At 39.5% G+C, this 19,722-nt stretch overlaps 1 non-coding gene across 1 annotated transcript; it reads left to right on the top strand.

Annotated features, from left to right (window-relative positions):
- Window positions 1-1,938: 1,938 nt before the first annotated feature.
- TRNASTOP-UCA lies at window positions 1,939-2,010 on the top strand. The gene has a single exon. It is a non-coding gene; the product is annotated as a tRNA-Sec (tRNA).
- The last annotated feature ends 17,712 nt before the right edge of the window (window positions 2,011-19,722 follow it).

The following is a 19,722-nucleotide window of genomic DNA, read 5'->3' as shown; positions in this document are numbered from 1 at the left end:
AAGGTACCACCAAAACAATGCGTGGAGCCAGAAATCAAGCTACTTGACGAGCAAAATGAGTCGCCATCATTACAAGTTGCGCAAGACTTAGCTCTAAGGGAAGTAACAAAAGAAGATCTGGTTCTTAGCAAGAAGATCTGGAGTTGGAAAACAAGATTGTTCCAAGAACGTCGCAACGACAAGATTTTAAAGTGTGCAAAGTGGTACTCAAGAGTGCGGCTGCAAGATAAACTTTCCCGCATCTTAACTCAATGCTTTTGAGGGACCAAAAGCCTTCTAATCGGGGAGGTCTGATCCGTTTTTAGGTATATGCCCATTAGAATACCCTAAACCTAGGTCCAAAACCCCACAAAATTAATCTCCAAGTAATTCTAGAAGTAGAGTCTATTCCTAGAAGGTAAAGTAGAATTCTATTCCTAAAAGGTTACAAAAATAGAGGAATTACCTAATATGTGTATTACTAGTTTTAGCTGAGTCTTGAACTTATAAATAGGTACCTTGAGTACTTGTAGAACACACAGCAGAAAGCTAGAGGAGTACGAACAGAAAAACAAACCAAAAGGAAGAAGCAATACCTAGGGCAGAAAATAAACCTAAAGGTAAACATTGTAAGTTCTTCTCTTAAGTAATAAAATCAGAAAATTCTATTGCAATACGTTTGTGTTTTTATTCTTTTGGTAGCTACTTCTATATCTATATCATATCAGGGTCAAAAACTGATCAGATAATGAATTGAAGCTTTGCTTAAAAAATGAAAGTTGTTTATACATCTCGCAGTTGGCTTTGCTTCTTTTAAAACTATCTACCAACACCATTGCTTGAAAGGGGTACAACTTTCTACTGCTATCTCTTCTCTGACTCTTTTAGTGATTACCTAGAATTCATCCTTGGTTAATTGACTTTGGTTTTGGTTATTTAACTTAATTATTTTGGTTGTGCTTTGGAGTTTCACTTTGAGTGAAATAGTGTCCTTTAGGTTTGAATTTGTATTTAGATAACAGTGACCTTAATAGGTGCTCAAACAGTTCATTTAAGTCTGTAGGGGAACAAATGTATTTATCTTTTTCTCTTATTGTTCGTCATTGAAATTGTTATATTGTGCTATTTTGTTTCCCCGGTATCCAAGTAACTTCTTTATCTTTATCAGATTACAGTTGTTGCTGCAGAGACAACAAGATTATTGTTAAAATTTTCTTAATATTAACCCATAGATTATCATTCCATTGTAATCAATAAACAAGGATTTGAGTTATTAAATCAAGAAGAAAATTTAATTATAAAGCAAACTGCATTTGACTTTGCTTCATTTTAACTCGGCAACATACAGTGCTTGGTATACTGAAAATTGATTCTCTTTTTTTCTCTCCATGTACAGGTAGTGGTGCATTGTTCTCATCACTTGCAATAAAAGCCCGAATTGTGAGTTTACAGATTTGGGCTTTGCGTGGAGTTCTTTTGACCTTAGATGCTACCGTATTATTTTATGTGTCACTGTGTCCCAAGTGCAGGTAATTTTGAAAATTGTTTCTTCCGCAGTAAGAAGTGAAAAAATAAATGCATGGACAATATTGCTACAATTATTAACGCCAGTTTTTTAGCATGACTACATTGTCCTTGGAATTTATATTGTTCCTAAACAATTGGTGTTACTTTTATAATAACCCGAGCAATGAATGTTGCAAATTATATTTGTACTTCATCTTGATATTAGAGAATATATATATTGATATATTTTTGCAGTCTACTATATGTATCCGTAGTTCAGTCATTTTTGTTCTGGCTGTTATGGCAGGCGACTCTCTTTCTTGCTATGGAATTGACACGTCTGATGAAACTGGATGGGTTGAGCTCCCACAAGGGATATGACGCCTTATAAATCCTACCGCTACCTCCCTTGCTCATGAACTGCTGCAAGGTTTTTGTCAGTCTTTAAACTATGGAACTGTGGCGCAATGGTGGCGCATCTGACTTCAAGTCAGAAGATTACGTGTTCGATTCACGTCAGGTCCAATCGTCGATATTTAGCCGGATTATACAAACACTTGATGGGATAAATTTATTTCTGATGCTTCTTTTCTTGCGGTATATTTGGTGATAATGCGAAGAGGTACGAAATGCAAATCCAAACTAATTCACCAATTTTACTACCAAAATGAGAAATAATAATTGTGGTTTTGCTGAATCTTTTAGGCATTATATGCATCTTTGAATTTTAAAATCATTAAGATGCTATCTGGCTATTGGAGTTTCGTTATGCAACATGAATATTGGCTCAATGATGAACTAGATGTAATATTTAACTTCGACGGTCTATAAAATGTTAGCAGACACCGAGGGTTCAAGAATTAAAGAAACGATGCTACAGTGCTATGTATGATTCTCCAACATTTGTACATTGATGATGTTAAATGCTGCTACAGTGCTATGTATGATTCTCCAGCATTTGTACACTGATGATGTTAAATAATTTGGAAATGCAACATCATCAGCCATTAACACCATCCAAATCTAATAAAAAGGTTGTGCAGTGTCATGAACCGCTAACTAATTAATTTCCATAAACATCAGGTAAGATAACCTTTTGTATTTTTTTTTTAATACGTAGTGTTTTATACAAATTATTAGGCATATTTAGACTTTGGGTCTCAGCTTTGTGACCAGCTTTGAGTTTGGGTCCTATCAAAATTTTGATTAGAGTTTGGGTCTCCGGACTCGAGTTGACCGTCTTGACCATCCATAAGAGAGTTAAATATTTGAAATTACAAATTTAGACTTAACTTTTAATTTATTACCAACTCCATCCTCTTCTTCGTTAGAGATTTAAGATCCAAGTGGTTCAGACCGAAAACTGGATACACCAATGGGTATTCGTTATCAACCCATCACCATTAATTCCAGTGTGTCAAATACACCATTTTAGAGCACGAAATAGCTTTTAATGGTAAGAATTCCATTTCAATCCGTATTTAATTCAACCCCATCACTTTAATTAGAAACACGAAGTTTGGCTTTCATGATCCACCGTCAATATTCTCATATGTCTGTTTCCTTCAGCATAGTCTTCGATTTTTGTTGTGCAAAGGAATTTTACCAAGAAACGAAAAAGTTCCAGAGATGGTGGTTCAGACATCTTCTCAAGCACTAAATATGCGTCTCGCAAAATGATGAGGGCTGGGTACGGCTGCACCTTGGAAACTGTACAAACCAATCCCTTCCCTGCAGATTCTAAATATCCATCAAACTTTAACCAATTCCATAACAGATTCAAACCCAAAGTCTGTTTACAACTTCGATTAGAGCTCTTTGTCTTTGTCAACTTGAATTTAAAAACAAATCCAGGTTTCTCCTAATTCTTCACGGATTTTAAAAACATGCCTAATCTACACGATTCATCATCAATTTGATCGACAACAAGTTATTTTCTTTGGTTGATTTCATGGCTTGAACCTTGCAAACTCGAGCCATCAGTTTCGTGTCTCACCCGACTGCAACAATCCCTTATGAACCTACTCGACCAAGCTTTTATTCTTCAGGTCATGTGAACGACGAAAACATGAATTATTGAGGGTATTAAAGTCTTAAAAGGTTAGAATATAACATGCGCAAGACACGTGCATCATTTTAACTCTCTTATGGATGGTCAAGACGGTCAACTCGAGTCCTGTGACCCAAACTCTAACTAAAATTTTGATATGACCCAAACTCAAAGTTGGTCACAAAGTTGAGACCCAAAGTCTAAATATTCCAAAATCCGCTTAAGGGCAGAGCCACTTGTAGTAGTACTTATCGAGTTTTCACACTATGATCATATATATATATAGAAGTTGTATAATTTAAATTCAAACATCTAAAACATTAATTTTATTTTGCCAATTTTGTTTTTACTATTAGTTTGGGGAAATATGCGAGTTAGGCTGAAAACACACTTTTTTTTAGCACCAGACATCGACACCTAAAAAGCTCACACAGCTATAGAAGCAACGTGATAGAATAAAGAACCAAAATGAATAATTTTAATTGGAGTCGTCGGATCAAAACATAGAAGATCAAGGTTAATTAAAGAAAGAGTCACCGTGACACATACCACTGAAAGTCTGAACAAAATCTTCTATAACATGATGTCCCTCGCTTCGATGTTGATCACATTATACATTTAAGCAAAAAATTCAGATGTTTAAATTAAGCTTCAAAATAATTGATTTGGATAATTATTAGTAAGTCTAAATAAATTAGAATTTAAAGAATATGCAAGTTATAAGTGTTGATGGTGGTTTTTAGTTCAGGGATAAATTTGTAAAACCTTACATTTAATGTGCCGTCACTTTGTAAAGGAACGGAGCCATGTAAAAGTGATGAGTGTCAACCTCTCCATTGGCGCATTTATTGAGCCGTTCAATATATGTGCATGAAATTTATCCAGACTGGCGCATGTAACAACAATCCCAGATACTCTGTAAATTTCAACACCTTGCTTATATTATTCACTAATGTAAGAGCCTCTGAGTACTTTTCATGTGTTATGTTCCCCGGCAGAACCCTTAATATTGGTATGGCATGACGGATTTGTGTTCACTCGCAGCAGAGTAGCACAAATTTCCAAGTATCAAAGTTAAGGTCCTTGCACGAAATACTCAGTGGAAAAGCATACTGCTCTCTGTAAATAAAGAACCCTGTGTCAACACATAGAATTCAATCAATTTTGTGATAATTCACGAAACTTATGAATCTAACTAACTTGCAAAAATTAGGGTTTTGAGCCCTGTGTAGTATATTAGGTCCTGCTGGTCGAAATTATTCTTAAGGCAACTAAGCAGTTGATCCGCCGTGGATTAGTAAGTATAAAGTCCTACCCAAAATCAGAAAACAGAGAATAACGGACGCGGAGTAGGAGCAACAATGAAAGGGAGCGTGGTCATGCCATAGGCTAGCCGACGCCACTTGGCCACGCCCCATACTATCCTACCGGCTCTTATTCCTTTGTCGACCAATCAGGTCGCTTTAAACCTGCCACTCTCCCATGAGTTGTGGCTGGGCCCATTGATAAATGTTGTAAACACCTTGATATTTATCTATTGTTTATGCTTTCTTTGTTACTTTTCATGTAAATTATGAATCTTGTGTGTGCTATTGAGCTATTTAGGTACTTTTGAATCACTTGGAATAAAAGAAGGATAAAATCATTCATTTGGAGCGAAAAGAGCAAAGCAGTCGATTCACATGCAAGTGATATGGGAGCCCAGCCATGCCAAAATGAGTCTTGTTTAAGTGACTGTTAATCTGGTGGCCTGTATTAATCCGTAGGGTGCCTATATCAATTCTGGTTCCTGCCTAGCCCCAGATTTCAGGGTTTCTGAATCATTCCCTTCATCATTATCTTCTCAAAATCAAGGCAGAGAGAGAAAAATGGCTGCGGCTGCTGTAAGAGAGAACTAGAGAGATCGAGAAGATGAAGAACAGAGATTTTGAGGACAGAAGAAAGAAGATGGTGGTTCTGTTGCCATGTGGTTGGATCGAGAAAGAATTGTTGATGTTGTTCAAGAATTAGAAATGATGATGTGGAAATTTAAATCAAGGGTTTGAAGAAACGAAGATTGAACTGAATCGGGTTGGAGTTCTATTTGTGATTAATTCAAGAATGGAGCTGGAACTGAAGGTCAGAGGTGAAATCAGGGTTTGTCAATGTGTGTTTGAATCTGAGATTGAGAAGTTGAAGATGGTGGTGATTCGAAATGGAGAATGGTTCTGGTAGTTGTGATTGAAGAAGGGTATGTCTCAGATTCAAGGTTACAGTGAGACAGTTGGTTATTGAAGAATTATATAGAAGTTTCTGCTGAGTTGAACAAGGAGATGGTGGAGAATTTGGGGATTCTGTCAAGAACAAGGTGTTGAGATGATGGTGGATCTGTGAAAGATGGGTTACAGCTGCTGTTGGTATGAGGTTTGCTTGGTGATGTTGTTGTTGCTGTGTGATGATGAAAGAAGGAACCAGGACTCAAGACTGTTGCAGTTACAGCTCAAATGGAGAAAATGAGTTATTCTCAGTAGATGTATGCCTAGGATATTGCAGGTGGAGCTGTTAATGGTGGTGTTGGTATATAAATTGGTGGATGGTTGTTACTCAGGTTTACAGGGAGGTGTTGCTCGTATGTGTATGGAATTAAATAGGAAACAGTGAGCTGAGTTGCAGCTGTTGCAGGTGGCCAGGAGAACTGGATATGCTTATTTGTGGTGGCTCTGCAGTGATTGCAAGAGCAGGTACTGATGAGTATGCAATGGAGTTGCTGGTGCTTGCTGTGAATGTTGTTAAGTTGAAGTGTCAGATTCAAAGAGTAGCTGGAACTGAAGCAGAGTGATAATGCTGCTATTAGCGAAATGATTGCAAGGACTAATGGGTTTTGGTGGATGTGATGGGTGTGTGATGAGTAACCGAGGTTTGCAGGGAAGAATATGGCAGATGGAGCTATGTTGCAGGTGCAATGTTGGTATTGAGTTGGCTGTGCAGTGATGCTACTGTTGAGCTGCAGGGATAAATGGAATTGGTGTTGGCCTTGAGATATAATGCAGAGAATTGTTCAAGGGAGCTGTTGGTTTGCAGTGAGGTAGGAATGCCTGAGAAGATAGATGAATGTGTAGGATTATTGCGTTGGAAGAATGAAGCTGTTGTTGTTGCAAGCAATTGCAGGTGCAGTCCAAGTTGGAGCTGTGGCTCTGGTGAAGGAATCAGGGATATGAGGTCAGTTGCGGCCTGAGTCTGAGAACTCAGTATTGCGGTACTGAGATGCAGCTGTCATAGATGTGATTCTGTGTGCAGGGATGGAGATTGAATGAGAATAGCAGGTGCAGGTTGTGTTGTGGTAGTGTGGCTGTGTTGCAGGGCTACAGCAAAGGAGACGAATGATTTGAGCCGCAGAAATTGAGCTGAAGCTACATAAGGAAGATGTTGCTGAGTGTTTGAAAGGTTAAGAGCTCATTCTTGAGCTGAGAAGATACTGGCAAGGGACTGAAATGGATGGTTGAAGTATATGTGTTGATGCTGGGAAATGGAAAATATTGTGTCGCCGCAATTATTGCTGTTGGAGAATGCTAGGAGAACTGAACTGAGTAGTGAGTCTGAGGCAGAAGTGGTGATACTGCAGGCAGTGATGCTGATACATTACAGCTGTGTTGGAGCAATGGAATGAATGGAGCATGTGGTACCTGCAATGGAGGTGAACTGCAAGTTATGACTGTTGCAGTCAAGAGCAGGGGTTGAGATGCTGAGTAATTGCAAGTGCAGAATGGTTTTTGTTAGCTGAAACAAGGTGGCTATGAAGTTACTCAAGGGATGTGAATCTGTGAAAGTGTGTTGAGATGTCTGGAGTTGCAGCTGTGAAGAAATGCATAACTGAAGGCTTAGAAGGAATGGTGCCCAATCTGGCGCATGACTGAGGCATGGCCTGTGCACACTGCAAATGGCCTACGCCAAGGTGACTCAGACCCTGACTCAGTTCCCACTCAGACCCTGACTCAGGTCTGACTTCTGAGTTGACCCGAGTTGACTCATTTGACCGGTGACTGGGTGGACTTTGCCGGTCACCTGAACTACTTCTCCGGCAAGTTCCGGCCTCTTTACCAGTTTTCCGGCGACTACTTTTGGGACACATTTTTACTTGGGTATTCCTCACATATGAGCTTGGTAGAATCTTATTATTGGACTTTGGAGATTGGACCTAGTTTTGGAAAGGAAAAAAGCTACAAAAAAGGAAATTTTTTTACAACTTTGGATATCACGTTTATTACTGAGAGCTTTTGGAGAGAGCGGCGACTAGGGTTTGCTTTCATTTATTTTTTTATCTTCTTCATTTTTATTATTGATTTTGGTGAACTCAAAAGCTATGAGTAGCTAAACAAATATTATTGGTTATGGGATAAAGTTGATTTCTCAAATATGATATTTGCATCCATGAGTTAGTTTTGTCTCAATAATTTATTGTTTATGATTCACAATTAATAGTGTTATATAGTTTGAACGCTTGTTTAGTCGAGTCCGGAATCGATTGAGTTTGCGTTCATCCTTATTGCTAGATTAGGATTTTCAATACATAAAAGTTGAATAATTTCTGATCATAAGTAGCATAATTGTGGGTAGTGCTTGTAGTGATATATCCTACTAGTCACAAGTGGATCATAACCTTGGTTAAATCGAATTAGTGCTTTTACATGTTTGGTTGCCTTGATTAGTCTTATTCCATAGAACTTAGTGCTTTTAGGGAGTTAAATTTAATTGTGCTTTTACACTTTAGGTTGCTTTCTAGGAAGAATTCGCATATACATCTTTTAATGTGGTTGTGATGAAATCAAGGAATTAGCAGGATATACTTGTGATCAAGGTATCCTAGGAATTTTAGTAAATGAGAGATTATAATTTTAATTCTAGTCATTGGTGGAAATACATGTTTGGAAATGATACCATCTCGTAACCAATATATTCTCTCTATTGATTATTCCAATTATTTGCTTTGCTTTATTTTATTTTATTACTTTGCTAAAACATCAAAAATCCCCCTGGTTACCTTAGATACTGAAAATAGCATAACAACAATTTCCTCTCTGTGGATACGAACTCTTTCTTATCACATACTATATTTATATCTAGTTGAGTGAGAAAGTGAAATTATTTTTGACGCATACGACAGCGATCAAATTTTGGCGACGCTGCCGGGGAGGCAGCGGTTGTTATTTTGTTTTGGTTTCTTATTCTTATTTTGTTTTTAATTTCGTTTTGAAAATTGTGTTTCAGATACCTTGCTGAAATGTAAACCGAGAGAAGCAATGCGTGATGCTAATCGTACACTCAAGGAGCTAGCTTCTCAGAAGTTGGATCAACAACAATGATGTATTGAAGCAACTTCCACTTTTGATATCAAGCCAGGATTGATCATTCAAATACCAAAGTTCCATGGATGTGTATGGGAAGATCCGAACAAGCATCTTATGGAGATTCAATGGTTGATGACAAACATGATACCTAATGGGGCTAATGTAGATGAAGGAATGTTGCGTGCTTTTCCTTTCTCTTTACTCGATGCAGCTAAAGATTGGTTATGTTACTTACCGCCTGATAGTCTTACAACTGTGGAATGGGTTGAAGAAACTTTTCTTGGAGAGATATTTCCTGCGTCGAAAGCGACTCAAATTCGCAAGGAGATTTGTGGGATGAAACAAAGTGTGGGGGAATCGTTGTATAAATGTTGGGAAAGGTACAAGAGATTGGTGGCAAGCTGCCCTCACCACCAATTTAGTGACGCAATGATTATCCAATACTTCCATGAAGGTCTCCAAGCAAGTGATAGGAATCTTATTGACGCTACAAGTGGTGGTGCACTTATGAACAAGACGGTGACACATGCTAGAGAGTTGATTGCAATTTTCAAGTCGTGGATCAGAACCACCTACCAAGGGAGTTAATCAAGTTGACGAGATTATTGAATTACGTCAACAAATGAGCAATATGATGGCAATGATTCAACAAATTGCAGCAGTGGTTGTAAAACCATCAGGCCCGGCTTATGAGAACGTAAAGCATGTCAATGCTATATTCTCAACTCAGTCGTATGGTATATACTCCAATACTTACGAGCAAGTTGCAAGTACAAGTTCTGTTTACAACCATCCGAGTGAGTTCTAACAACAAGTGCAACAACCGCAACAAGCCCAAAATTCAGAATTGGCAAAGATGGTTACTTTGGTGGAGGCTCTAATGTCCGTGGTACAGCAAAATCAACAACTAGCAAACTTAAATCAGCATAAAACGGATAATGCAATTAAGGAGTTGCAATCACAAGTTGGTCAACCACAACAACAACAACAACCTCAAAATCAAGGGACCAATATGGAAGAGTTGATGAAATCTTTTATGCAAAGAACGGAGGGTGCGGTCAAGGACTTGCAAACACAAGTTGGTTCAATGGCCGAGGAGATTAACCAGTTGCATGCACAAAATGGTGAGAAACTCCCTTCCCAACCTCTTAAGCCAAGAGATGGTGTCAATGCTATTATGTATGGAAGTGGTACACGACTTGTGCAACCTGAAATTAATGATTTCGGGTAAAGAACAAGACCCAAAGGAACCAGTTTTGGAGGAAAAGGATGTTGATTTCCCCCAAACTTCCGAGGTATCTATTTCCAACTCTAAAAATCATATTCCTACTTATGTTCCTCCTCTACCTTTTCCTGGCAGGTTCGTTAAAGCTAATAGAAAGGTGGAGCAAGATAGGGATATTTGGGATGTTTTTAAGAAGGTCCAAGTGAATATTCCACTCATTGAAGTAATTAGGCAATCTTCTCGCTATGCAAAGTGTGTAAAGGAATTGTGCACTAACAAGCACAAGCTAACCGGTAATGAGTGTGGGGGAGAATGCTCCGGAATATCTTCGAAAGAAACTCCCACCTGAATTAAAGGATCCCGGTAGTTTCACAATTCCACGCACAATTGGAAAAAAGAGGTTTACAAAATCTATGTTAGATTTAGGAGCTTCTATTAATGTTATGCCTATTTCTATTTATGATGCTTTAAACCTGGTCCTCTTAAGAAAACCGGCATAGTTATTCAACTTACTGATAGATCTAATGTTTATCCGAAAGGGATTGTTGAGGATGTTTTGGTGCAGGTAAAAGGACTAATGTTTCCAGTGGATTTCTATGTTTTAGAAATGAGTGATGTGAATTCATCCTCGTCCACACCTTTACTGGGAGGCAACCCATGGAATGAGTATTTCTTGTCTTATTTTTTATTTTCTGTTCTTGTCTTATTTTTAGCTTTTTCTTGTCTTTTAATTTATTTTATTTTTTTTCCTGATTTCTTGTCACATTATCATGTGGTATTTCTCACCTTGACTTTCTTTGGATGACTCAATTTACATTGAGGAAAATGTAAAGTTTAAGTGTGGGGGAGTGGTTAAGCATTTGCATTGTAATTTTTTCATGAAATTTTCAACTTTTGTGTAAAATAGTGAATAAAAAACTCCAACTTGTGGTTAGTTTAGAGTCACATAGTATACATGTCGCTAAGAATACATCGAGATTCTCATAAGAGTGACTGAACTTAGAGATGACAGAGAACATGATCAGGTTTCTTACTTGTATGAGAGTTAAAGTTGGATTTAACCATGCCAGTGGCAAATGAGGTGTAGACTGAATTAGGTAGTAGAGTTGTGGTCCTCTATAATGGAGACTACCCATGTTACATCATGAGAGGCACCGACATTCACTTCTTTGTATGTGTATGTTTGAGGGTGAAAACAGTTTCTGCTGGTTTCGGTAATTTCGTGTGATGTGGGTGAGAAACAAGTCTAAACCCTAACCCCTAAACAATGTACTGCACGGGAGTACTTTAGGTTCGAGAGATCAATCTGTACAAGTCCGGCCTAAACCAAGAAATGGCCATTCCAGACTTGCTTCGGTCACAAAGTGGAGGAGAAGGGTTGGTTTTGGGGAGGGAAGCGAAGAGAGTGTTGAGACCAGAATAGTTGATTCTGGAAGAGTAGTTGTTTTGACTTGTATCAGAAAGCGTAAGCTAACAGGTGATTTCTGAGTGTTGTATGCTCCTGACCAAAACTTGTTTTCGGTGGAAATAGGTAATGCCTATTTATACAAGTCGAAGTGAAACGTACTCTGGTCTCATTAAGAAATGGGAAACAGGTGAGTAAATGGGAGGAGGTGGTAACCGGTAACGCCTGGAATTGATGTTCCATAAAAGAAAGCGTTTCACCATTACTCCCTGTATTTTTACTAACCGCCTCATCCTTATGACACTTTCTTATAACGGGAGTAGTGTACGTCGCACGCTGTAAACCGCCAAACCAATACCCAATGAGCATCCCCCAGTTTGTGACATGCGTTGATGTCTCGAGTGTTTTCGTGGAAAACATGTAGCACGTTGTTGTTGTCTGGCAAGTTGAGCTTGGGAGACTTGCCGGCTCGGTGGTGACCTTCGACGGTCGAGATTTTGCATCTTAAGAGGAAAGGTAGTTGTTAATTATTGCAACCCTTCGTTTGGTATCCAATGGCATCAAAGCATGATAAGTATGGATTTAATATGGCCTAGTTTAGGCGCGGCCAAAAGTTAGGGTTTTGGCTTTGTTTAGGCGCGACCAAACTAAGGCCAAAGGTTGCCATGCGTTAGCTGGTAACCTTGGACGGCTAAGATCTGCACCTTAGATGAAAAAGTGGCCGTTGATTGTTGCAGGCCTTCGTTTTGGTAGCCTCATAGGGAAGGCCGGTATGGCATGGTCAAAACTAGGGTTTTGGGCCAAAGGTTACCATGCGTTGTTTGGCAACCTTGGACGTCTAGGATTCGCATCTAGGATGGAAGGGTGGCCGCTGATCGTCACACGCCTTCGTTTTAGTAGCCGCATAGGGAAGGCCGACATGGTATGGCGCGGCAAGGTGGTTGGCATGCCATTGGCACATGTGGCATGGCATGCCTTGGCGCGGTTTGGCGTGGCCAAAACTAGAGTTTTGGTCCAAAGGTTACCATGCGTGGTTTGGCGACCTTGGACGGCTAGGATTTGCATCTAGGATGGAAGGGTGGCCCTTGATCGTCGCACGTCTTCGTTTTGGTAGCCGCGTAGGGAAGGCCGACATGGTATGGCGCGGCAAGGTGGTTGGCATGCCATTGGCACATGTGGCATGGCATGCCTTGGCGCGGTTTGGCATGGCAAAAACTAGGGTTTTGGGCCAAAGTTTACCATGCGTTGTTTGGCGACCTTGGATGGCTAGGATTTGCATCTAGGATGGAAGGGTGGTTGTTGATCGTCACACGCCTTTGTTTTGGTAGCCGCATAGGGAAGGCCGGATGGTATGGCGCAACAAGGTGGTTGGCATGCCATTGGCACATGTGGCATGGCATGCCTTGGCGCGGTTTGGCGTGGCCAAAACTAGGGTCTTGGGCCAAAGATTACCATGCGTTGTTTGGCGACCTTGAACGGCTAGGATTTTCATCTAGGATGGAAGGGTGGCCGTTGACCGTCGCACGCCTTCGTTTTGGTAGCCGCGTAGGGAAGGTCGGCATGGTATGGCGCAGCAAGGTGGTTGGCATGCCATTGGCACATGTGGCATGGCATGCCTTGGCGCGGTTTGGCGTGGACAAAACTAGGGTTTTGGGCCAAAGGTTACCATGCATTGTTTGGCGACCTTGGACGTCTAGGATTTGCATCTATGATGGAAGGGTGGTCGTTGATCTTAGCACGCCTTCGTTTTGGTAGCCGCATAGAGAAGGCCAGCATGGTGGGGCCAAGGCAAATGGCGCGGATGGCTTGGAATAGTGGGGCCAAGGGTTTGACACGGGCATCTTGGCATGGTGAGGTCAAGGCAAGGTGCGGTTGGCTTGGCATGGTGGGGCCAAGGGTTTGGCATGCCATTGGCTCATTGTGCGGCTAGCATGGTTGGGGCCAAGGTAAGGTGCGGTTGGCTTGGCATGGTAGGGCCAAGGGTTTGGCATGCCATTGGCGCATGGTGCGGCTAGCATGGTTTCCGATTGGCACACTAGTGCGGCTGGCATGGATGGCATGCCTTGGCGCAGAGATGTGGCTGGCACGGTTTGCCATTGGCACAGTGGTGCGGCTGGCATGCCTTGGCGCGGAGATGTGGCTGGCATGGTTTTCCATTGGCACAATGGTGCGACTGGCATGGTTGGAATGCCTTGGCGCAGAGATGTGGCTGGCATGGTTTGCCATTGGCAAAGTGGTGCGGCTGGCATGGTTGGCATGCCTTGGCACGGTAGCATGAGAATTAGGGTTTGACATAGATGATGTCGGTCACTGTTAAGGGTTCTGCCGTGGAACATGACACATAAAAAAAAAGGTACCCTGGTAATTCTTACGTAGGCATGCTGATCGATTCAATAAATATGCTAATGGTCATAGTGACGTAATGTCAGATGTGCGGTTTTACGATTTTAATCCTAAGCTAAAAACCACCATCAATAGTGTCTAAATTTGTGCTTTTAGAGTTGTGTCACCGTACGTAAACTCCGGGTAGAATAGTGAGCTACCCAACCTCCCACCAATAGAAGCACTATTTTGATCTCTTGAGCGTTATTTTATCAATCATGATGATGACATCGAATTGCTAACTTACATACCACTTGTAATCTTGTTCGCAGTCAGCACCATCCACTTTATCTCTCTCTACACCAACAGGTCCATAAACACACCATCATCATCAACAAGAGGAGCATTACAAATTCGAAGGAAAGTTAAAGACGTTCAAGGTTTACAAGCAACAATACAAAAATGAGCAGATTTCAGATTCAAGTATAGCAACAATACAAGGAGCAGAATTTTTACAAGTTGAAGACTATTGTACAAGAGTGAAGATTATCAAGATGAGAATTCAAGAAGTTCGTGATATCGAGACATACAAGTTGTGAAGAATCGAGCGGTAAAGTACTTACACCATGGCCTTTGTACTTGCATTTTTATTTTATTCTTATTTGTTAGTTTGTATTTATTTTCTCTTGACAACAATAACAACAAAAAAAAAAGGAAAAAAAAAAAACAAGAGAAATGTTCATTAGGTTCATCATTAGTTTTAATATTTTGTTTATTTTCATTTTGTATATACTTTATTTATCTCTCATGTTATGAAAAAAAAGTTATAGAAAAAAAAGATAATATATATATATATATATTCATTGCATCATATTTTGGTTTGTTTAGTTCGTTTTTAGTTTTGTATTCATTCAATAAAGCCAATGGAAGAAGAAATATTCATAATGAAGTTTCAAGCAACAAGGAATTAGAGGAAAGAGTTAATTTTTCAAGATTCTACGAAGTTCAAGATTTCATCATCAAGAGTTGAAGACCGAAGACAAAGATGAAGACAAGGATTGAAGACCAAAGACGTTTCTATGGATGCTGTGAGAGTGGTGCTAACTGCACGCCAAACGGATAACAAGGTAAGTAAGCATATTTCCACCTCCGTTAAGTGGTTGATTTTTTTTCTTAGAGATCGTCAGAAAAAGGGTCTTCAAAATAATAAAAGATGTGGGTTTTCAAAACAATTCGGAGGGTTTTTGCCTTTCTACCATTCAAGGTGTCGCAGGATTCTCTCTTCACTCCTACCTGGACACATGTGTAACCCATAAAAAGCTATTTATTATTGAGAGAAACTTCATAAAACCCTTTCTTGTGAGGCAGAGTAGAGACTTTTGATCACTCCGAACCCGAATTTCTTTCGAGAAGGGATGGTTATTTCTCTCTCAACTTTTAAGGATGAGATTGTGTTCATATATATGTCTAACTTCTTATGACTAGTGTGCAGAATCTCTATGTCTTCTTAGCATGTTGGATGCTATCATTTCGGAGAACTAGTAAGTTGGAAAAGTAGGTTTTGTGGGTATATCTATAGTAAGCCCTCACGAGACTATAACTCGTCCACTAGGGATACCTAGGGGTTCAAAGGCTTGTTATACATGCTAAGTGTGACCGTAGCCTCGACGACACGGAGTTGCATGTATGTTTTAGAATTTTTTTGTTTGATTTGCTCGAGAACTAGCAAAGTCTAAGTGTGGGGGAATTTGATAGGTGTTGTAAACACCTTGATATTTATCTATTGTTTATGCTTCCTTTATTACTTTTCATGTAAATTATAAATCTTATGTGTGCTTTTGAGCTATTTAGGTACTTTTGAGTCACTTGGAGCAAAAGAAGGAGAAAATCATTCATTTGGAGCGAAAAGAGCAAAGCGGCCGATTCACAGGAAAGTGATATGGGAGCCAAGCCATGCCAAGATGAGTCTTGTTTAAGTGACTGTTAATCTGGTGGCCTGTATTAATCCTAGGGTGCCTATATCAATTTTGGTTCCTACCTAGCCCCAGATTTCAGGGTTTCTCAATCATTCCCTTCATCATTATCTTCTCAAAATCAAGGCAGAGAGAGAAAAATGGTTGTGGCTGCTGTAAGAGAGAACTATAGAGATCGAGAAGATGAAGAATATAGATTTTGAGGACAGAAGAAAGACGATGGTGGTTTTGTTTCCATGAGGTTGGATTGAGAAAGAATTGTTGTTGTTGTTCAAGAATTAGAAATGATGATGTGGAAATTTAATTCAAGGGTTTGAAGAAACGAAGATTGAACTGAATTGGGTTGGAGTTCTGTTTGTGATTAATTCAAGAATGGAGCTGGAATTGAAGGTCAGGGGTGAAATCAGGATTTCTCAATGTGTGTTTGAATCTGATATTGAGAAGTTGAAGATGGTGGTGATTCGAAATGGAGAATGGTTCTGGTAGTTGTGATTGAAGAAAGGTATGTCTCGGATTCAAGGTTACAATGAGACAGTTGGTTATTGAAGAATTATATACAAGTTTCTGCTGAGTTGAACAAGGAGATGGTGGAGAATTTGGGGATTCTGTCAAGAATAAGGTGTTGAGATGATGGTGGATCTGTGAAAGATGGGTTACAACTGTTGTTGGTATGAGGTTTGCTTAGTGATGTTGTTGTTGCTGTGTGATGATGAAAGAAGGAACCAGGACTCAAGAAATCCTCTGAGCTGCTTGAGTGTTTGCGGTTGTGGCCAACTTACCATTGCAGCAACTTTGTCAGGATCAGCAGCAACACCATTTTCAGTAATAATGTGGCCAAGATACTCAAGTTGTGGTTGAGAAAAAGCACATTTGGACATTTTGGCAAAAGGGAATGCTTCCTTAATAAGGACATGTGAGATGCAGATGGTCCAAGTGGGCTTCAAGAGATGGACTATTACCAAGATGTTATCGGAAAAAAACAGCACAAACTTGCGAAGATATGGTTGAAACACCTCATTCATGAGGGATTGAAAGGTTGCACGGGCATTAATAAGCCCAAATGGCATGACCCTGAACTCATAGTGGCCCTGGTGAGTACAGAAGGCAGTCTTGTGAATGTCAGGTGCATAAACTCGTATTTGGTAATAGCCTGAGTGAAGGTCGATTTTGTAAAAGACCATGGAACCATTCAACTCATCCAATAACTCTTCAATAAGAGGAATGGGGAATTTATCTTTCACAGAAATGTCATTAAGCTTGCGATAATCAACACAGAAACGCCAAGTACCATCTTTCTTTTTGACTAAGAGAATAGGAGCAACAAATGGACTATGGCTGGTTTGGATCACACCAGTTGATAGCATTTCAGAGACTAAGTTCTCTACAACAGACTTATGGATATAAGGGCATTTATAGGGCTTTTAGGAAGTAGGGTTAGACCCAGTTTTGAGGGGAATTTTATGATCAAGTTATCTTAATGGTGGAAGGCCAATTGGCTCAACAAAAACATCTGCAAAAGTCTCTAAAAGTGCAGAAACAACAGAAGGTGGTGGAGTGAAAGGGGTAGCAGATACAGAGAAAAATTGGCCAATGATAATAGGTGTTTTACTTTTAATGAATTTCTTAAACGAAGAAGCACTAATCTAACTCGAAGGTTTAGAAGGGTTACCCTGTAAAGTGATTTGGTTGCTTTGATGTAGAAAAGAAATGCTCAATTGAGTGAAGTTAAAGATGACATCACCAAGTTGGCGTAGCCAATCAGCTCCCAGTACAATGTGACAGCCACCTAGAGGCAAGGCTCTTAAATTTGCCAAAAATTAGTATCCTTGCATTTTCCAATTGAGGTTCTGGAAGATACCTTGACTGATAGTGCTATCACCATTAGCAACCGTAACAAGCATTTGTCCAGTAGGAGACACATGAAGACCCAATTTGGGTGTTAATGCTGCATCAATAAAATTGTGTATACTTCCTGTATCTATAAGGACAACCACAGAATGCTTGTTAAGATAGCCAGAAATCTTGATAATATCATGAGCAATGTTCCCTGTAAGGGAATGTAAGGATATCTCAATAGGAGAGTCACCACCAGAGTGATATGTATCACTAACTTCTTCATTGGATAAAGCTGTTTGCTCTTCCGCATCATCATCAACAATTAACATGAACAATTGTTGAGACTTACACTTGTGACCTTGTCTGTAGAATTCATCATAGTTATAACAAAGCCCCTTATCTTTTCGAACTTGCGTTTGTGCATGAGTAAGTATTTTGACAGGGGATATAGGGTTGTCAGGTGAAGTCTTTGTAGGTGTAAGTGGGTGGGTTATAATTGGTGGTGGTGATGAACTATTGCCTTTGGTATATGTAGATGAGTTAGAGAAAAAGGGTTTAATGGCAGAAGGTGGATGGGAAACAAATAATGGTGTTGGTGTAAATGTCTTGGAGAAGGATTTAACTGGTCTAGGTTGATGAATTAGTAAAGCTTGTTGCAACCTAGCTAGATAAAAAGATGTGGATGTGTCAGCTGGTTAAAACATTTGCACCACAATGCAGATCTCTTCTTTTAATCCACTAATGAAGCTCAATTTATAAAAACTCTCAGGAAGAGAGGGATTGTTAGCAACCATATAACTTTTATAATGTTCCCATTTATCATAATAATTCTCAACAATGGTTGATTGAGAGAGTTTATTAAAACTACCCACATAGTTATCCTGAGCAACATCTTCAAAACGAGCATATATATCCTGAACAAAAGTATCCCAAGGAATAGATTCTTTACCTTGCTGGTAATTGAGATACCATGGATCGACCTGAGAATCGAAGTGGATCGCAGCCATATCAACACGTTCTTCATCAGGAAATTTGTGTAGGTGGAAATATCGTTCACATTTGAGAACCCAGCCACGAGGGTTAGTACCATTAAATCTCGGAAAATCTGCCTTTGGTGTTCGATTAAATTTACCAGCAAAAGGTGGATTTAAGCTTTTGATGAGCTGACGAAGGTCAGTGAAATCTGGAGGATAAGAATCACCAGAAGAACTTGGATCTGGGATGTGATTAGTATAATGTTGTTGATGGTGATTAAGCTCAAGTAAATTGAAAATAATACTAAGCTTCGAATCTAGATTACTGACAGATGTTTGTAGAGATCCAAGCTCAGCTTTGATTTCGATAATAGAAACAGAATTTTGAGTAACAACGGTGGCGATTTCCTGAAGCTTCTCTTTGATAGCCATGGTTACAGGTTCCAGGATGGAGTCTGATACCAATTGTAATGTATTGAGGTACAACTACAAGATTAGATCAAGGGATAATTAGCAGCAAGTTACTTTCTCTCTGCAACCAGAGCCTAAACTTCCAAATTGAAAGCCAAATTGATTTTTCATTCTTAAAGGATCAATCCTAATAACTACATCCAATAGTTATGAATGCATCAAGCACAAACACTGGTTTTTAGGAAATAACTCAAATAACCTAGTGCTAATTCCACCCCTAACCGACTCAAGTTACCTCCAAAGTAAAAATGAATTCAAATTACAGGTTAAGATAAAAAGTAACTTGTAGGATCATGACAAATACATGATATATTTTGCATTGGTTTGTCCAATTTGACATCTACCTAATACAGTATAATCTGCTGTCCCGTTGCAGTTTCAAATGAAAACAAATCAAAATCATCGCTCACACCAGTTATTTGATTGTCAATTTTGTCGTTATCTGAATCACATGATATGCATGGTTGGTTTGATTTGTATTAATACTTGGTTTAAGTTTAATGGGGCTGTGCCGCTGTGGAAGTATAAAAAACTGCCTTCATAAAGTAAAACAAGTCTCACGGCTTCATTAGAAGATATCAAAATCTTACATCATGGGGAGCAATGAGCTGAGTCGGTGATATCACCAAACAAATCTACACCTGTCTTCTTAGTTAT

This window comes from Papaver somniferum, chromosome 4, assembly GCF_003573695.1.
Source record: "Papaver somniferum cultivar HN1 chromosome 4, ASM357369v1, whole genome shotgun sequence".
NCBI classification, from domain to species: Eukaryota; Viridiplantae; Streptophyta; class Magnoliopsida; order Ranunculales; family Papaveraceae; genus Papaver; species Papaver somniferum.
This window is presented reverse-complemented; position numbering and strand designations above follow the sequence as displayed.